Below are 17,693 nucleotides of genomic sequence, written 5' to 3' on the forward strand. Positions count from 1 at the left end.
CCCTCCGTATCATCATTAATCCTGGCTAAGAATTTTTCATATGACACAATTTTCAGCATATTTTCTTTCCACCTGTTAAACTCCGGAGGAGATGTATCCTTCCACACACTGAGAATCACTCGGGCAGCTGTAATCACTCCCACTTTAATAACCACAAAGTCACATTTCAAAACTCCTGGTAACACAGACTGATCCCCTAATAAGCACAATCTTGGTGACATGGGTATTGTCAATCCAATCCACCTTCCTATACTGTCCAATACTCTTTTCCAAAAGGGGTAAACTGTCCTACATTCCCAAATGGCATGCAAAAATGTCCCTGGTTCTGATCTGCATTTCCAGCATATATTATTGGGCATAATTCCCATTCTGTGAAGTTTAGAAGGAGTGAAGTACCACCTATGTATTAATTTGTACTGAGTAAATTTACCCTTAGCCTCTCTTATATATTTATTGGAATTTGACAAAACTTGACACCAATCCTCTTTAGCAATGGTACAATTCAGATCTCTCTGCCATATGTTCCTCAAATTTTCACATATATCTTTTTTTAAATTGTTAAATAATTTGTAGAAAACAGCTGCTCTATGTACTGAGCCAGATAATTCTAAAAACTCCACCACTGCATTTGTGTTTTGAGTAAATTTTCCTTTGGTAATACAGTCCCTTATTTGTAAATATTTCCAAAAATTGTTTTTCCTAGTCAGACCATATTTTTGGGTTATTTCAGCAAAGGACATAAACAGTCCCTCTGAATAAAGATCACTTATTCTATGTATGCCTTTGGCAAGCCACTCATTCCAATATACAGTTTTTTTTCCAATCTGTGCAGCGGAATTGTTCCATAATGAGGCATAGGGTTGTCTTAAATGAGATACTCCACAGATCTTGTGTACTTCTGCCCAGACAGCTTTAGAATGCATGAGTACCGGGTTATAATGAAAGTCCTGTCCATTATTAGCCGCTCCCTGTGAAAGAACATCCAAGGGTGTAAAAGGGCTCACCAGTTCCTGTTCAATCTTGATCCAGCTCAGTTCAGAGTCCAGCCCTGACCAGTGTTTGACCAGTCTTGACATTTCAAATGCTAAATTATACAGTTTCACATTTGGAAGAGCCATTCCACCAATGTCTCTAGTGGCCCACATTTTCTTAATATTAACTCTTGGCTTCTTTTTGTTCCACAGAAAATCTTTAATTATTTTCTCAAATTGGCTAAATATATGTGGAGAAATTCTTACAGGTAACATCATGGAAACATAATTAAACTGCGGGGCCACCACCATTTTAATTATATTAATTTTACCCCATAATGATAGGTTCAGTTTTCCCCATTTATCCAGATTTGTTTTTATTTTTAAAAGGAGAGGTTCCATATTTGAAAGCATAATGTCCTCTAGGTTTGGGTGTAATAATATTCCTAGATACTTCATACCTAAAGGTAAACATTTGAAATTGAATGTAGTAATATATTTAGAATGGCATGTTGCTGAAAGCGGCATGCCTTCCGATTTGTACCAATTTATTTTATACCCTGACAACCCTGAATAAGACTCAACACATGCGAGCAACGCTGGTAGAGATTGCATGGGATCAGTTAACACTGCTAAGATGTCGTCGGCATATAGGAACAACTTATGTTCTGTACCTCCTGCATGAACACCTTTGATATCTGTATTAGCACGGATAGCTAGAGCCAGTGGTTCAAGAAATATCGTAAAGAGTAGTGGGGACAAAGAGCACCCCTGACGTGTCCCGCGTGATAGAGGGAAAAAGTCTGACACCAATCCATTTGTTAAGACTGCTGCCCTCGGACTGGAGTATATAGTTTTCACCCATCTAGAAAATCCAGGACCGATTCCAAACTTTAAAAGTGTTGTCATCAGAAATTCCCATTCTACCCGGTCGAAGGCCTTCTCTGCATCAAGCGAGAAGGCCGCCACCGGATCCAAACTAGATTTACTTTTGTGTATAAGATGGATAAGTCTTCTCATGTTATCGCCCGAACACCTATTCTTAATAAATCCGACTTGATCACAATTGATAATGTCTGGTAATATCTTATCCAAGCGAGAGGCTAAAACCTTTGTCAAAATCTTACAATCCACTCCTAACAGGCTTACTGGTCTATAATTCGCTGGGTCTGAAACATCCCTATCCTTTTTAGGAATGAGGGAAATGAGTGCGTCGTTAAATGTACCCGGTAAGGAGCCTATTTCTAGTGCCTCAAGATAAACTTTGTGCAAGACCGGAGCCAGAATATCAATATATTTCTTATAATATTCAATCGGGAAGCCATCCAAGCCTGGCGATTTCCCATTTTTCATTGAAAAAATAGCAGCTCTGACCTCTTCTTCCGTTATAGGTGTATCCAGCCTTGTTTTTTGCTCAACAGAAAGAGTTGGTAATTGTAAACCTGAGAAAAATGTCTCCACCTCTTCCTCCTTAAGCACACCAGCAGAGGTATACAAATCTTGATAGAATGATTTGAAAATTGAATTTATTTCCTTTGATGAGGTTACCACTTGGTTATCTTTTTTAATCATTGATATATTGTTTAGATTATCTTGCTGTTTCAATTGTCTCGCTAATAATCTGCCATTCTTTTCACCACCTTCATAGAATTTAGTTTTAAGCCTAAATAAGGCATATTCAGCCTTTTTATTATAAATATCATTTAATTGATATTTTAATTTACAGATAGCCTGGTATTTATCATTTGAATATTGTCTCGCCAAATCCTTCTCCAGTTCTCGTATTTCTTTATCCAAAGTTTTTTCTTTTTCTAAATTACTTTTTTTCACTTTTGACGCATATGCAATTACCTTCCCTCTTATATATGCTTTGGACGCTTCCCATACCGTGGCTACTTTATCTGTCGAACCTATATTGATTTCAAAGAAAAATTTCAAATCTTTTGTTAACTCCTCACTAAACATTTTATTTTGCAACAACATAGTATTGAGCCTCCAGCGACCCTTTTTTGATTTATCTGTGTTCAAATCAATTTGTAACTCTACTGTGGCATGATCGCTAATGGCAATGGTACCAATCTCACAACCTACAACTGCATCTACCAAAGATTTTGATATTAAGGCGAAGTCTATCCTCGAATATGTTTTATGACAATTAGAATAAAATGTATATTCCCTTGAACTAGGATTAACTAACCTCCAGATGTCTACTAGGCTAAGGTCATCTGTCAACAAATGAATAGCGTCTCTGTCCCTAGGTGAAGATTTACCCCTGGGTTTGCTCTTATCTATTATCCCATCCATCACCTGATTGAAGTCTCCAGCCAAAATAACCTGCCCCTCACAATCACCTATTATTTTGTTGATTCCATGAAAAAAATCTGGCTCCTCTTTATTAGGTGCATAAATGTTACATAGAATTGTTCGAACCCCGTTAATTAGGGCTTCCAAACATATAATGCGTCCTTCTTTATCATTATACTTTTTCAACATCACAAAACTTAAATTTTTATTAATAAGGATCATAACACCATTTTGTTTGCTTGAATATGAACTATGAAAGACGGTGCCCACCCAATCTCTTTTGAACTTTTTTGCCTCTTCCTCTCCTACAATGTGAGACTCTTGAATAAATGCTATATCTGTATTTTTAGATTTTAAGTATGTCAGAACCTTCCTCCTTTTAACTGGGTCCCCACATCCTTTTATGTTCCATGATATTATTTTAATGTACCTATTCATCTTTATCTATAGAGGAAAAAAAAAGAAAGAAAGAAAGAAAAAAAAACATAACACAACTCAAATATATAGGCACTCACTATTACAAAACACATCTGGCCATTCAAAGCTGTCTTAATAAAATCAAACATGAACAAAATGAACACCCCTCTTTGCATAGCAACCCTGAACAACGTTGCTAAGCGATCCCCACCACCCCTCCCACCCATCCAACCAAACTCACTATAGCTTAAGTCACTAAACGTTATCTGGTCCGTGAGACACGTTATATGTCAAATGGCAGCACAAACCATGCAGCCCCGCTACACCCATTGTTTGTTACCTTATAGTTTTCCGCTGACTATCACTTCTCCGATATGTTACATTACAGTCCTGTACTCTTCTAAGTCGACTCCTGCAAAAAGTTATCAGCCTTCTTTCCATCTTGGAACGTCTTCTTTTGTCCGTTCCACATAAAAACAAGTGTTGCAGGATAAGCCAGCCTATGCTTTACTTTTAGTTCTCGAAGACGCTTCTTCGCCGGGTTGAACGCTTTTCTCTTCTCCGCCAGCTCCCTCGTAACATCCTCAAAGAAGGAAAGCTTAGCGCCTTCCCAGTCGATCCCCCGTTTCTCTCTAGCCACTCGTAGTACTTTCTCCTTGGCAGATGAACGTAGAAAGCGGACAAGTATCGCCCTGGGAGGTTCATTCGGGTCCGGCATTGGTACAGGGGAACGATGCGCACGTTCAATTTCAAATTCACTTCCCGAAAGCCCAAATGCTTTATCTAGAATCTTCATCACATATTGATCCACTTTTCCGGGTTCCTCCACTCCTTCTTTAAGTCCGATAACCCGCACATTATTTCTTCTACTACGGTTTTCAAGGTCCTCCACACGTGACCATAACACCTCCAGCCTCTTGTCGCATTTTTCCACTTTTGCCTCAGTAATCGCGTTAGCATCCTCAATGTCTGATATACGCTGTTCCGCCTCGCCCAGCCTCGCTTTTATATCTTCCACTGAGTCTTTTAGTTCTTTAGTTGTGCCTTTAATAGTTGTGACATCTTTTGCCACCATCTGAAGAGTAGCATTCATTTTCTTTATTTCTTCTAAAACGTCTTTTTTGATATCGCTCTCCATACTCTCCTCCGTTGCCGCTGTGTGGGTGTCATCAGTCGCAGGTGCGCTTTCAGGCGATTCTAGCTCTGTGGTTTGGGCCACTAGCGGAGCCGTAGCGATGCTAATGCTAGTTTGCTTCTTCCTCGTGTTTGCTCCCTTGAAAAAGTTCGCTTTGTTATTACCTGCCATTTTTCTGAAGGCTGTAGTTTTATAAAACCTCAAATTCGACACAGAGTGTCAAGATTATGTTTACAATTGAAGTGTATGTCTCAAAATTCAGAAGATTAATCAACGGGTTATGGGAGCTCCTCTAGTGTGCTGCCATCTTTCTCGGTGGTCCCACGTGACTCCCAGGACTGTGTTTCTTAACGCTTCTCCAACAAAGTTTACAAAATTTTGGCACTTTATACTGCAAGGTCACTTGTAGTAATAAATCTGTCTTATCGTCTGTCTAACTGCTCAATGCTTTTGCTGTCTTGGTTGCCTGTGTCCAAAATAGCCCTATACCCTTAAAAAGTGCACTATTTGAGGGGACGACCATTTTGTAGTGGTGTCTAAAGTTCAGGGTTCCCACACCTTAGTTAACTTCAAATTCAAGAACCTTTCAAGGACTTTCCAGGTCCAATACCCTCAAATTCAAGCACTAAATGTGGGGACACATTTGAAGTGAGAGCATTGTATTACATTGTGTTACCTTTAAATATACATTGTTACAGTTCCCTTTCGAGGGAACTCGCGCTGTGTCACTAGGGTGACATTTTGGGGACGCCTCCAGGGGTAAGTGTGTCTGAATGTGTATATCAAATTCAACCAATGGTGAGGCTTAACAACAAAGACAGGGTGACGTGGGAAACAGGAAGTATATTGCTATCTGAAAAATTGCCAAAGACGGCGTTACAGAGACACAGGAAGTATAGCAAGGCAGACGCAGCGTCTCGTTCCCTTCTCAGGGAACAAGAGTTACTTCCGTAACCCGAGACATTTTGTCAAACACAACTATGCAAAAAAGCATTTTGGTATAAATCAACATTCGCATACAGAAGATATAAGCATTTAAAGCAGTTTGGCATGTGTGCTTAAAAGGCTAGAAATTTTATGATATTATCGTACACTACACATTGCATAAAATAGATTCAAGTACTTTCAATGACCTGTATCTATGTATATATTTTTCAAAAACTTCCCAGGGCCTTGAATTTTTTCCCCCAGATTCACAAACTTTCAAGGATTTCAAGGACCCGTGGGAACCCTTGAAGTTAGGGTGTGTGCACACCAAAGCATTTAAACGCGTCTGAAAACGTCAGGCAGCCACCGACTGCCATATTTTATTCAGCCGACTGCCAGATTTTTTCAGCTGAGAGCTTTGGTTGCTGTGATATTTCTGCTTTGTTTGTCAGTCATTGAACGATGCGCTGGTTAGTTGTTGTGATGTTTATCCCACCCCTCCTCCACTGTGAATGGACGGCCGTGTGAGAACTGACATTGACACGCTGAGCTTTTCACCCAAAGTTATGGGTTAAAATATTTTTCAACTCTCAAGCTCCGGCTTTCAGCATGGAAAAAAAACAGCAGCAGCTGTCTTTTTTGAAAAGTGCTGCGCTTCCATTGCAAAATTGTGAAAACATACGCTGGTCACTGGCGTCAAAGCTTTTGTGTGCACGCTACCTAATAGGGGACATTATCAAGTGCACTTAATCAATCCCATAATGACACATGCCTGACACATACAGTAGATGCCCAATATTTTTACAATATCCCTTTTATTCACCTAGCAGTTTAATTGGTGACTAAATTCTTTTTGAATTGCTTAAAGGGGACATATCATGAAAATCTGACTTTTTCCATGTTTAAGTGCGATAATCCAAAAACGGCACATTTTTGCTCACATCTACAAAGTGGCAATTTTAACATGATATAATAAATTATCTATATGGTATTTTGAGCTAGAACTTCACATACATACTCTGGAGACACCAAAGATTTATTTTACATCAGTCTTGTGAAATATCCCCTTTAAAGAAACAATATTTTTTAAACCCCACTCGGTAACTGTCATACACAACGTGGCATCCCTGATACTAATCTCATGTCAAAGAGGGGCATCTCCAGCCATTCAATTGTATGAGCACCCCAACGAAAAACCACCCAGCCTGCCACATGGCCACCAAACATCATTGCAGCCCTTCATACACACTGTTGGAGCAGAAATCGCTCTCTTCCCAGATCCCCAGGGAAAAAGTGCCAATTGCAGACAGACTTACTGACTCATTGTGTGACGCAGGTATGTTTTATATCCAGGATGCTCACTGTACTTTAAGATAAAAGTGTTTTAGTAAAATCTGTATTTACAACCGTTTCCACTGAACTTCACAATGTTGGCAAAACAGGATGGCCCTTCAGATGGGTTCAAGAGTTTCAACCTGAGCTCAAAAATAGATCCTCAAATGCATCATTTATTGTAGTTTTGTATATATACACACTGAAAGTGAGACAGAATCTGCCAGATAAAGTTAGCAGGGAGACGCCTGGGCCGATATTTCCTTTGTTGTTTGGTCAGGAAAGGGAAGGTTATTGTAAACTGACACGATGGTAAATAAATCCCTTCGTTTCCATAGCAAAGTCATAAACAGTCCATCGCAAACAAAGGGCAAAAAGACAATAAATCTAATGATGGTCAATTTTGTTTTGTTTTCAAAGTGTTTTTGAGGGAAATTCAATTTTAAAACAAAGAGGCAGATACATTTTTCCATGCTGAGGGGGAAATCAGATGTTTCAGAGGTTTTTTGAAACACTGGCAGGCGGACAATGTGTTGATATATATGGACACAGTTTTGTTCTTCTATAAAGTTAAGAAACTTCCAGTGTAACAAACCTGTTTCAGGGGATGTGTGGTGGGGAAGTTTTAAAGTTCAAGACATTCGAAATGGCTTTAAATATCACACGACCTGCACTGAAAACAAAATCCTTTTGATTGTGATCTACAGCACAAGGGTGAATTATTGTGTTGAAATCGTAAAGTTAATACATACTGTACTAGTAACAAAGGAAGTAACTGATTGTGGCACGCACCATGTATACAGGACACTATGGGGCGGTTTCCTGGATATGGTTTAAGTTAAGACTAGGCCATAGTTATATTAGGACATTTAAGTAGTTTTTGCAAACATACCTCACAAAAAATAAGAGACAAAACAATGGCATTAATATATCTTAAGATATCTCAGGGTAAGATGTTTTTTTTTAATTAAGGCATCTCAAACATGCATGCATTTTAATCTGTGACTCTAGAAAACCGCCCCTGTAAAGAGTATTATTAATTCCAAGCATTATACTCAATAATCCTTTAACATAAGAATAACATTGCCATATTCATTCTTAAATTAATAACTTATGGTGACACTTTATAACAAAGTTGTATGTGATAACATAAGTAAAGGTGTTAGCTAACATAAACTAACAATGAGCAATATAGTGTTAATCATTTATTATTAATGTATCATTTATTTAAATGTTAATGTTAATTAATGCCAATACAATTATTCATTTCAGATTATTATGCATTAAGTAATGTTTACAGTTACAACTTTTGAAAAATGTAATAGTAAATGCTGAAAATATCATGAACTAAGATTTATAAATGCTTTATAAGTCATAAATCATAAGTTTATAAATTATACTATAAGTCATAAATTAGTTCAGGTTAGCTATAATGCATAAACCACTGTTAACAAATTCAGGTTTTTTTAATATAATTAATAATCTCATTTAATTCAATTTTCTAATTTAACAAATCATTTTATTTCATTTACCATTAAATTTTATTTCAATAACTACAATTGTTAAAATATGTGACCCTGTCTAAAATCCAGGCTAAAGTCACAGGATGAGATGAGAAATGTCAGAGCTTCATTTCAAGAATTGATTTCACATGACCTTACTAAGTCAATATTAAAGATATCAAGGTTATATTTCACTTAGGGCTGTCAAAAGATTAATTGCGATTAATCACATACAAATTAAAAGTTTTTTTACATAATTTATGTGTGTGCACCGTGTGTAATTATTTTATATATTTAAATACACATATGTTATTGTTTGTATTTAAGCAACATTTACGTGTATATTCACTGAAAAAAATGATTCATTGAATTTAATCAATTCTTTTAAGGTAAGTGGTTGCAATCAATTTATTTAAGCTACATTTAAACAAAAGTTTTATATTTTATGTTACTTTACTAATCTTTTTTATTTAAATGTAGCTTAAATAAATTTATTGCAACCACTTACCTTAAAAAAATTGATTAAATTCAATGAATCATTTTTTTCAGTGTTTCTATATTGTATAAATAAAAAATATACCTAAATAATATTTTTCTTAAATTCATACATGTGTATATATATATATATATATATATATATATATATATATATATATATATATATATATATATATATATATATATATATATATATATATACATACATACATACTTACATACATACATACATACATACATAATATATACACACACACACACACACACACATATATATTATGCAAACACAAACTTTTATTTTGTATGTGATTAATCGCAATTAAACTTTTGACAGCCCTAATTTCACTGAATGTTCTTTACATTATGTTGATATGATGATGATTTTACATAGAAAACAGTAAATCACAGAAAAAGACTTTAGGTGGGTTTTCACATAATTCAGGTTAAATTTGAAATCCTATCACTTATTCTGGTGTTCGGTTAAGTTGTGTTGAATATGTAAAAAAAATGTTAAGAGGTTTAAGACAGTGGTCTCCAACGTTGCCTGCATGGAGTCTGTGAGTTGTCTGCCAAAGCACACTCTACTAATAGCCTCAATTTTAATATTTATTAATGACATTTTTTATATTAGCTTGGCTTCTTTTATGTAACATTTTAACAAGTAAAATAAAATCGACAAGTAAAAGAAAAACATTTGAGTAGACTATATCAAAAAAGTAGCCCTCCAGATTGTTTTATCCATTGTGGTAGCCCTTGCTCATAGACTCCTGGTTTGAGCCTTCTGTCTTTATGGTCAACAAGCATCTATCACCAAATCCCAACCTATATTTTTTTCCAAGAACAGGATGGCTAGTAAAATGTGGGAAGACTGTCTTATCAGGCTAATACATAAGCAAACAGAGGTGTCTTTATGGCGTGTAATATGCACGGTGCTGCACAGCTTACGTGGCTTTTGGTAGACATGATTATTCTGAGGTAATATTTTATCTTAGCGGTTTTAGCGAAGCTTTTGTTTGCCATTCTTTCAAGCAGGGGATAAAGGAGCAGTCTCTGCATGCTGGCTCTGATTATGATCTAATTGTTAACATTCAGTGTGCCTTATTATCAATCTGGTGCCTTACATCGAGCAGTTAGAGCTTTGTTAGTGTTGGCAAAAGACTCTTGGAGAGCAAATCTGCTACCGGTGGCGTGTTACAGAAGTACTAGTTAGCGAGAAGGTGGCATGAGATGAGCCCCTGCCGCCAACGCCAACAACAACAACAAACAAACAGGAATTGATGGCAAGCGTTTATTATCTGGTTTAATTGCTCATCATCTGGATTATCTGACAGTTGCGGTTAATGAGAGAGAGAGGAGAGGCGCGGGCTGCCGGCTGAGGGCTTCACAGCAGAGAGGATGCTGGGAGGACGGGAGGGGGGATTTGACACTAAAAAAGATCTGGAGCAACTCATTCCAGTTGAACAGAAGCAGTGGATGTAAGCGAAATCATTTTATAATCAAAATATCAGTCAGAGAGCCTTTGGTTTTTATTCCCACCGAGCTCTTTGTAATTCTGCTTAACCTGGATGTCATTAACACACACACACACACACAGAGACAGGAATCAGGTCCTGTGTATAATCAGATGGTGACCACACACAGGATATCACAAAAACTGAGATCTCTAGATATGTCATCTGGACTACAGACCTGGACACGGTTCAGAAAGAGACCTCCCAGACACAAAGCAATGTCACGCACGTACACAGCCGAGTTCAAGCTGGCTATCATCAGCACCATCCGTCTTGTTAAAGGGCTCTGCTTGGTGAGCTGTAACAGTTAAAAACACAAGTGTTATTCAGACATTACAAGAGCAGAAAAAAGTTAAATATGTTACAGTGCAATACACTCTTAAAAATAAAGGTGCTACACAAAGTCATAATATTTTTTTAACCATGCTCCAATTAAAATTTTTGAACCATCAAAATGGTTGTTCAAGGACCTTTTGTAGCACCAAGTGATACAATCTGACTAAACCTTTTAGTTTCACAAAACTAGTACACAAGAAACTTTCAATATAAAGATTGGTTTTTATTTTATTTTTTATTTTATATAATATCATAAGTTATAATATACGGTAATTATTAATTTTGCTAAATTGGTAATGAGCAAGATCCACTTGTGATGAGTTTGTTCATGATTACTGTTTTACAGCTGTCACAACCTATACAAATAGGGTTAGATTTCAATGGGTTTTTTAAAGGTGTAATGGCGGCCAACGAAGCGGCAGGAGAGTGTAAATAAAGTTTCATTTTTACACCTTTTAATTGCATTTCTAGCAAGAAATTATAATTGTAGTTTTCAAATATGGGATTGGTTATCACAAAGGCGCTTTTTGTTTATATTTCAGTCAGAATTCCATGAAGTCTGTCCGAATGCATTTCCCAGGGCTGACTTAATGCCTCCAAAGTCATTGCCTAATGAGGCAGCGAGGCAATAAGTAAGTTTTCGGATGCAGCTGATAAATGTATCTCAGGAGTCAGGAAGTAAACCAAACATTGGATTTGGACGTGCCTTGATGCCTTACTGCCTTGGAATTCTGCCTCCAAAGGCAGCATTTTAGGGCTTTCCATCGAAGTGACACTATAGAACAATTTTGTCCATTTAGGGCTAATGTAGAAACATGACGGTGACTTCCATGTAAAGGGTAGTGATGGGCGATTTCGGCCTTGTCCCAAATGGCACACTCCAGACTTGTGGACCTCCTCAGAGTCCACACTTTGATGACATCATGTAGTGCAGACCTTATAGGGACATTTGACGCAAGTCCAAGAAGGTGCACCAGAGTCATATTTTGGGACAGACTCGAGCATCATGCCGGAAATAGGAAGAGAAGTTGCCCATCAGTGTGAACTCCTCTCTTCCGTTGTCTGATTGGACTGATTGCTCTTTCGCAAGAACTTCTGGGTTGGTAAAGTCCGCGAAGCCTGCTGCAGTGTGGGCTTTGCCGAAGACCGTATCAAGGGTGCAAAGGGGGCGCTGATGATGAGCACACTTTGGAGCATAAAAATGACAGATGGGACACCCTACGGACTCGTAGACTAAGCTGGCATGCGCAATTTAAGGTCACGAGACCGAAAGTCCACATGAAGTGCGCCATTTGGGACAGGGCACTGCTTCAAGAATCCTCGAAACATTTACGAATCTTTTGTTTCGAATCATTGGTTCGGAACGTGTTTCAAACTGGCAAATCAAGTGATTTTAGCAAATGCGCGCGCATCCTGAAGGCAGAAAGCCCGATTGGTGAGCTGGTCCGCTACTGTAACAACCATTAAGTATTGAAGCTTTCTTTATTGTTTGTATATAAATAAAACTTGATTGTAGTTGGATCTATTTTCTGTCTTTAAATTTGCAGTGTTGCTGTGATACATGTATGAATTATAATGCTAGGCTAGTAACGTAATAGCCGCATCATCTACTGGCTCTGATGGGACTATTATCCACGCAACAACTCCTTGGCATTTTGACTTACAGACACCGCTACTAGCCTACAACACAAGGCAAGTCTCTTCTTTCTGCCTCTTGGTTGCGTGCGCAAGCAGTGATGACGTCACCGAGAAATACATGTATATGGTTGAGTGAACTTGGGTCAGTTTTATTATACGAGTTCATAAAACATTCATCCTACAGACTGATAACACTGCCATTTTGCCTACTTTTTGTTTATAGACAGATTTATTTCCAAACATGCATAAATAAAAGGGGGGTTAAAGTGTTAAAGGGGACATATAATAAAAATCTTACTTTTCCATGTTTAAGTGCTATAATTGTATCCCCAGTGCTTCTATCAACCTAGAAAATGTGAAAAAGATGAACCCAGTAACTTAGTTTTGGTAAACCATTCTCTGCAAGCATGTGAAAAAATAGGTCATTGTAATTTGGCGCCTATTGTGATGTCAGAATAGGATAGTACCGCCCCCTTTATCTGCACTATCCAACCACAGCACAGCCATTTAATACAGAGAAAGAGGGAGAAAGAAAATAATTCAGCACAATTAAGTTTCAATTGCAACAAACCCAGGGCGGGTTCTAGATATTTGGAGGCCCTAGGCAAAATTTATGTTGGAGGCCCTTCACACCCCTCTAATTTTCAGAATAATCTGAGAAAGTGTTTGTATACCCTGTAAGAAATCATTTAAGCACTACAGTGATTAAACATGTTTTCCCCATTACTTTTCTGTTTTTTCAAGTTAACAAATTTATTAAATTTATGTTAAAATTTAATTAGAAATTATGCAAAATCACATGTGTTAAACATTTTAAGGCAGGTCAAATGTGTTGTTGTCTATGTAGTAATTTATTTAAAACAGCACCTTTTGGGGATAACACATGATAACAGTTTTGCTTTCTCCAAAGAGTAAAATTAAAAAGACAACACTACATTGCAAAAACCCTAACTGTAAAAAACTACAGATGAACACCTAGAAAACTTTTATTGTATATAAGCTGGGTATGAAGAGGAATTCTTACTGAACCAATATACAGTATAAAGTTATCATTATACTTATTAAGGGGATCGCACACCGGCCACGCAGCTCAGCGCCGTGCCGTTCTAAAAAAATCGAACACATTGTTTTCTATGATTATACGCACACCGGCGCCGCCAGGTGGTGCCTGTCAACGCCGCCCAGCTGTGACTCAGGGGAATCGCACACCGGCCGTGCAGCTCAGGGCTGCGCCGCGTCGAGTCGCGTCTAGGACAACTCGGAGGTATTGTAAACCTGGGGAGTGCACATTAAATAGCGCAAGCTTCGTCAGATAGCATCTACTTCAAAATGCAAAATATACGTTAGCAGCCAATGTTAATAGTTAATGATTTCGGACAAATATGATGTTATTTAATGTTAGAGTGGCGCGACAGGGATTTGAGCAGCTTCCTGAGTCACAGCTGGGCGGCGAGGACAGGCGCCACCTGGCAGCGCCGGTGTGAGTATACTCATAGAAAACAATGTGTTTGATTTTTTTAGAACGGCACGGCGCGGCCGGTGTGCAATCCCCTTCAGGAAGTTGCTCAAATCCCTGTCGCGCCACACAGCGCCACTCACATAGTTTAACATTAAATAACATCATATTTGTCCCAAATCATTAACGATTAACATTGGCTGATAACGTATATTTTGCATTTTGAAGTAGACGCTATCTGACGAAGCTTGCGCTATTTAATGTGCACTTCCGGTTTACGATACCTTAGAGTTGTCCTAGACGCGTCTTGACGCGGCGCGACGTTGAGCTGCGCTGCCGGTGTGCGATTATGGTGCGTTTACACCAACCGCGGTAGAGGCGTTAAGCGCGAGTGATTTCAATGTTAAGTCAATGTGCAGACGCGTTGACGCGCGTCAGGAGGTCCCGCGGCGCGGAAGAGGCGTTCGGCGCGGAGCGGAAGACGCGTTTCCGCCTCATTCGCGTGTGAAGCTCGCGCGAAAGGGGCGAATTGAGCGTTGTGCGCGGTACGCGCGAATGGTGCTATTGTGCATTTTGCGTTTCACGCGAGTTTGCGGCTGACGTCCGAGTTGAAAAATTTGAACTTTGGCGGAATTTCGCACCGCGTTAACCAATCAGGAGCCTGCCTGCTGCTGTGGTGGCAGCCCTGCCCGGAGTCACTCACTCAAGCAGTCACTCGGAGCTATATCAAAGAGTATAGAAGCCCTATATGACACAAGTTGTTATTTCTATTAGGAGACAGGAATAAAAAGGACCTCGCTTGGAAGAGTGTCAGTAAGGACTTTGGGCAACCTGGTAAGTTGTAATACACACTACGTGACGTTTATCGACCCGCGCCGTTTATTTCCCCCCTATAGTAAGGTTACCCAATACAAACTGGTAACTCTCTTGATAAATGCACAAGTAACATCAGTCATCTTGCAAACAGACACTCGCACAGCACTTGCCCCTCCCACAAGAAGCGGATTTTGCCTCGGACGTGCGTCAAATGCTTGCTTTTTCCGCGCGTCTACTCCGCTCTACACACGCGAATGCATTCAAAGTGTTCAAGCGGCAAACTCGGTGCGGTAGAGGCGGTTTTGACGCCCAAAACGCGTTTGGTGTAAACCCTGCATTAGACTATGGATATATTCATATGTATTTCAATACCTTTTTATACCTTAAATATCCATACAAAATCAGCTGCCACTGGAAGTTAAACTACTAAGCAGAATAATTAAATTGTGTTTTTGTTTTCAATAAATATGCATCATGTTTTCATGATTGAAAATTTAAATAAAGTATAGAGGACTTGCAAGATATACAGACAGTTTACTTTAGGTAACGCCAGTTTTGTTTGCTGTTTGTCTATACAAATTTTTTAACTTGACTATTTTGATAGTCAGCTCCCACGCGATGCTATCGTGCACACGCATTCAAAGTGTCTAAACAGAGTCAGCAGCACTCAAGTTTGATCTGTCTTGAAACGACTTGGATACAAACAACAAAAATAAGTTTATTTTTAAAACGCATTATTTCAAAATACCTGCATCATGTACTGAACTGAAGTTTACACTTTGCACCTTTAGCAAATGAACTCAGATGCAAAATAAGTCGCTTAACGTCACCTTCGTCAAAAAGTAGATAATGATATTCCGCTATCATATTATATTTATTCATCAAATACCTTTGCTTCAAATCTGCTTAATCCCGGCCTTGTGGCATTCAGGAATGCCGCATTGTTGGCACAATCCGCTAAACGCCAACTTTCTGCAATCTGCACTTGTCATCTAAGTGCACGAAATATGAACGACGAATCGTCGACGTGCAAAATGACTGTGCATCACATTCAAACCCCTTGTCAGATGGATCACAGCGACCCCTAATGTGTGGTTCAGTTTCTTCATTTTGTACATTCTGACCTTCAACATTTGCAGTGTTTCTAGTTGCATCTTTAGTGATTTAGCAATTGTTTACTATGTCTTGTCCAAAGAAGTGGATTTTTTTAAAGTGAATTTTTTTCCACAAAAGCTTGCATGCACTTAGAGGGTTTTGCAGCTAAAGACAGTGAAATTACAAAGTGACATTTGTGAAAATAAGACATTTCACTTACTTACGATTAACATTTTAATTGACATTAAAGTGAAATGACTAAAGCTTAACATATATTAAAAAATACAAATTTACAAGAAAACGTCAGACGCACTTAGAGGGTTTTACACATAAACTCTTTAAATGTGTGATGCATGTAAAACCCCAGCTGGAGTCATTTTTTGTGATTTATTGTTTTCAACATTAAATCATCCTAAATAATTTAAAGAACATTGAGTGAAAATATAACCTTTATATCTTTAATACTGACTAAGGTCAAATGTATTAAAGATTAAAATTAAATCAAGCTTTGATGCTTTTTATATCATAATTAGATTATGAGACTTTAATCTGAATTCTTACTTCTGCCTTAAAAACATTTTCTTTCACAGTTGCTGGGGTTTGCTTGCACTGAGACCAAAGCAACTTATGAACTGAACTGATGAAGTTCAAAATAAATGTTCAGGACAGAACTTTGGGCATATTTAAAACTCAGGACAAATCTTGAGTATTAGATTTATATAAAACATTTGCGAGATTTAGTTTACAGTTTTGATATAGAAAGTTTGGGTTATTAAAAAAATGTGCTTCACAATCCCATTTGGCTGAATGGTTCCAAAGGTTACATTAAAAAGTGATGAAAGAAATGGTTCTTCTATGGCATCACTGAAAAACCCTTTAAGCATCTTTATTTTTTATAGCACAGAACTATTTCCTATATTATTTCCAATAATTTCAACAAATTACATCCTAAAACTGCTTCATCAGCCTTTATTCTCTAGGAGGGGCTTGATGCCAAAAGGGAACACCCTCCTAAAAACCACTGAAGTTAATCTCATTCACAAATATTCCATTGAGAAACTTTGGCAGAGCTCACCGCAGTGTCTGCCTGCTCACCGCTCCAGCTATGTACTGTACCCACACATGGGAACCATTAGGGCACAGGAGCTGGCGAGTGTCTTTAGCAACCAGCTGCATGTGTTTATGTTTACCTTCACGCTCCTAGCGGCTAATGCCATGAGTACATCTGCTACTGTGCAACGTAGCTGTGGTTACATGCATGGTTGAGCCGTGATTCTGTAATTGCCCAGCAAGTAAGATGAAGAGTCAGAGCGTAACCACCAAATCCTTTCCTTCTCATCCAGGAGCCTCTCACCTCTGCCAGCTCCCGGTCTGTTGTGGAAAGCTTATTGCTGGAATGATTCAACAAACTAAGCCGCAATATTAAGTTGGCTTTTATAAACTGATACAGTAAATGTTCTTTTTCCTGGAGAGCTACACTAAATAGTATTTTAGATATACATGTGGTGGTATCCAACAGCCAATTTGTGAAAAGTATTCTTTTTCTTATTTAACAGTTTATTTTTATTACAAATGGCATAAACATTTAAGTAGAAATAAGGTTTTAAAAATGGATGTTTTGGAATAACCCTGGAATAACACTAATGTAACTAGGGAATTATCTTGTGAGGAAAAATATACCAAAAAAAAAATACACTATAAAAAACTACACTATAAAAAAGTATTATTAACTTGAATTTTCAATTCATTGAAATG

General features: G+C 38.0%; 1 protein-coding gene across 1 annotated transcript in view; it reads right to left on the reverse strand.

The window, feature by feature from the left end:
* casz1 (castor zinc finger 1) overlaps positions 1 to 10,879 on the reverse strand; it is a 293,559-nt gene extending 282,680 nt beyond the window's left edge. The window contains exon 1 of the mRNA XM_073875363.1: positions 10,776 to 10,879. The gene's annotated coding sequence lies outside the window, so the exon portion shown is untranslated. The remainder of the gene's footprint in view (positions 1 to 10,775) is intronic.
* Positions 10,880 to 17,693: the final 6,814 nt, after the last annotated feature.

This window comes from Misgurnus anguillicaudatus, chromosome 13 (assembly GCF_027580225.2).
Source record: "Misgurnus anguillicaudatus chromosome 13, ASM2758022v2, whole genome shotgun sequence".
In the NCBI taxonomy this organism is placed as follows: Eukaryota; Metazoa; Chordata; class Actinopteri; order Cypriniformes; family Cobitidae; genus Misgurnus; species Misgurnus anguillicaudatus.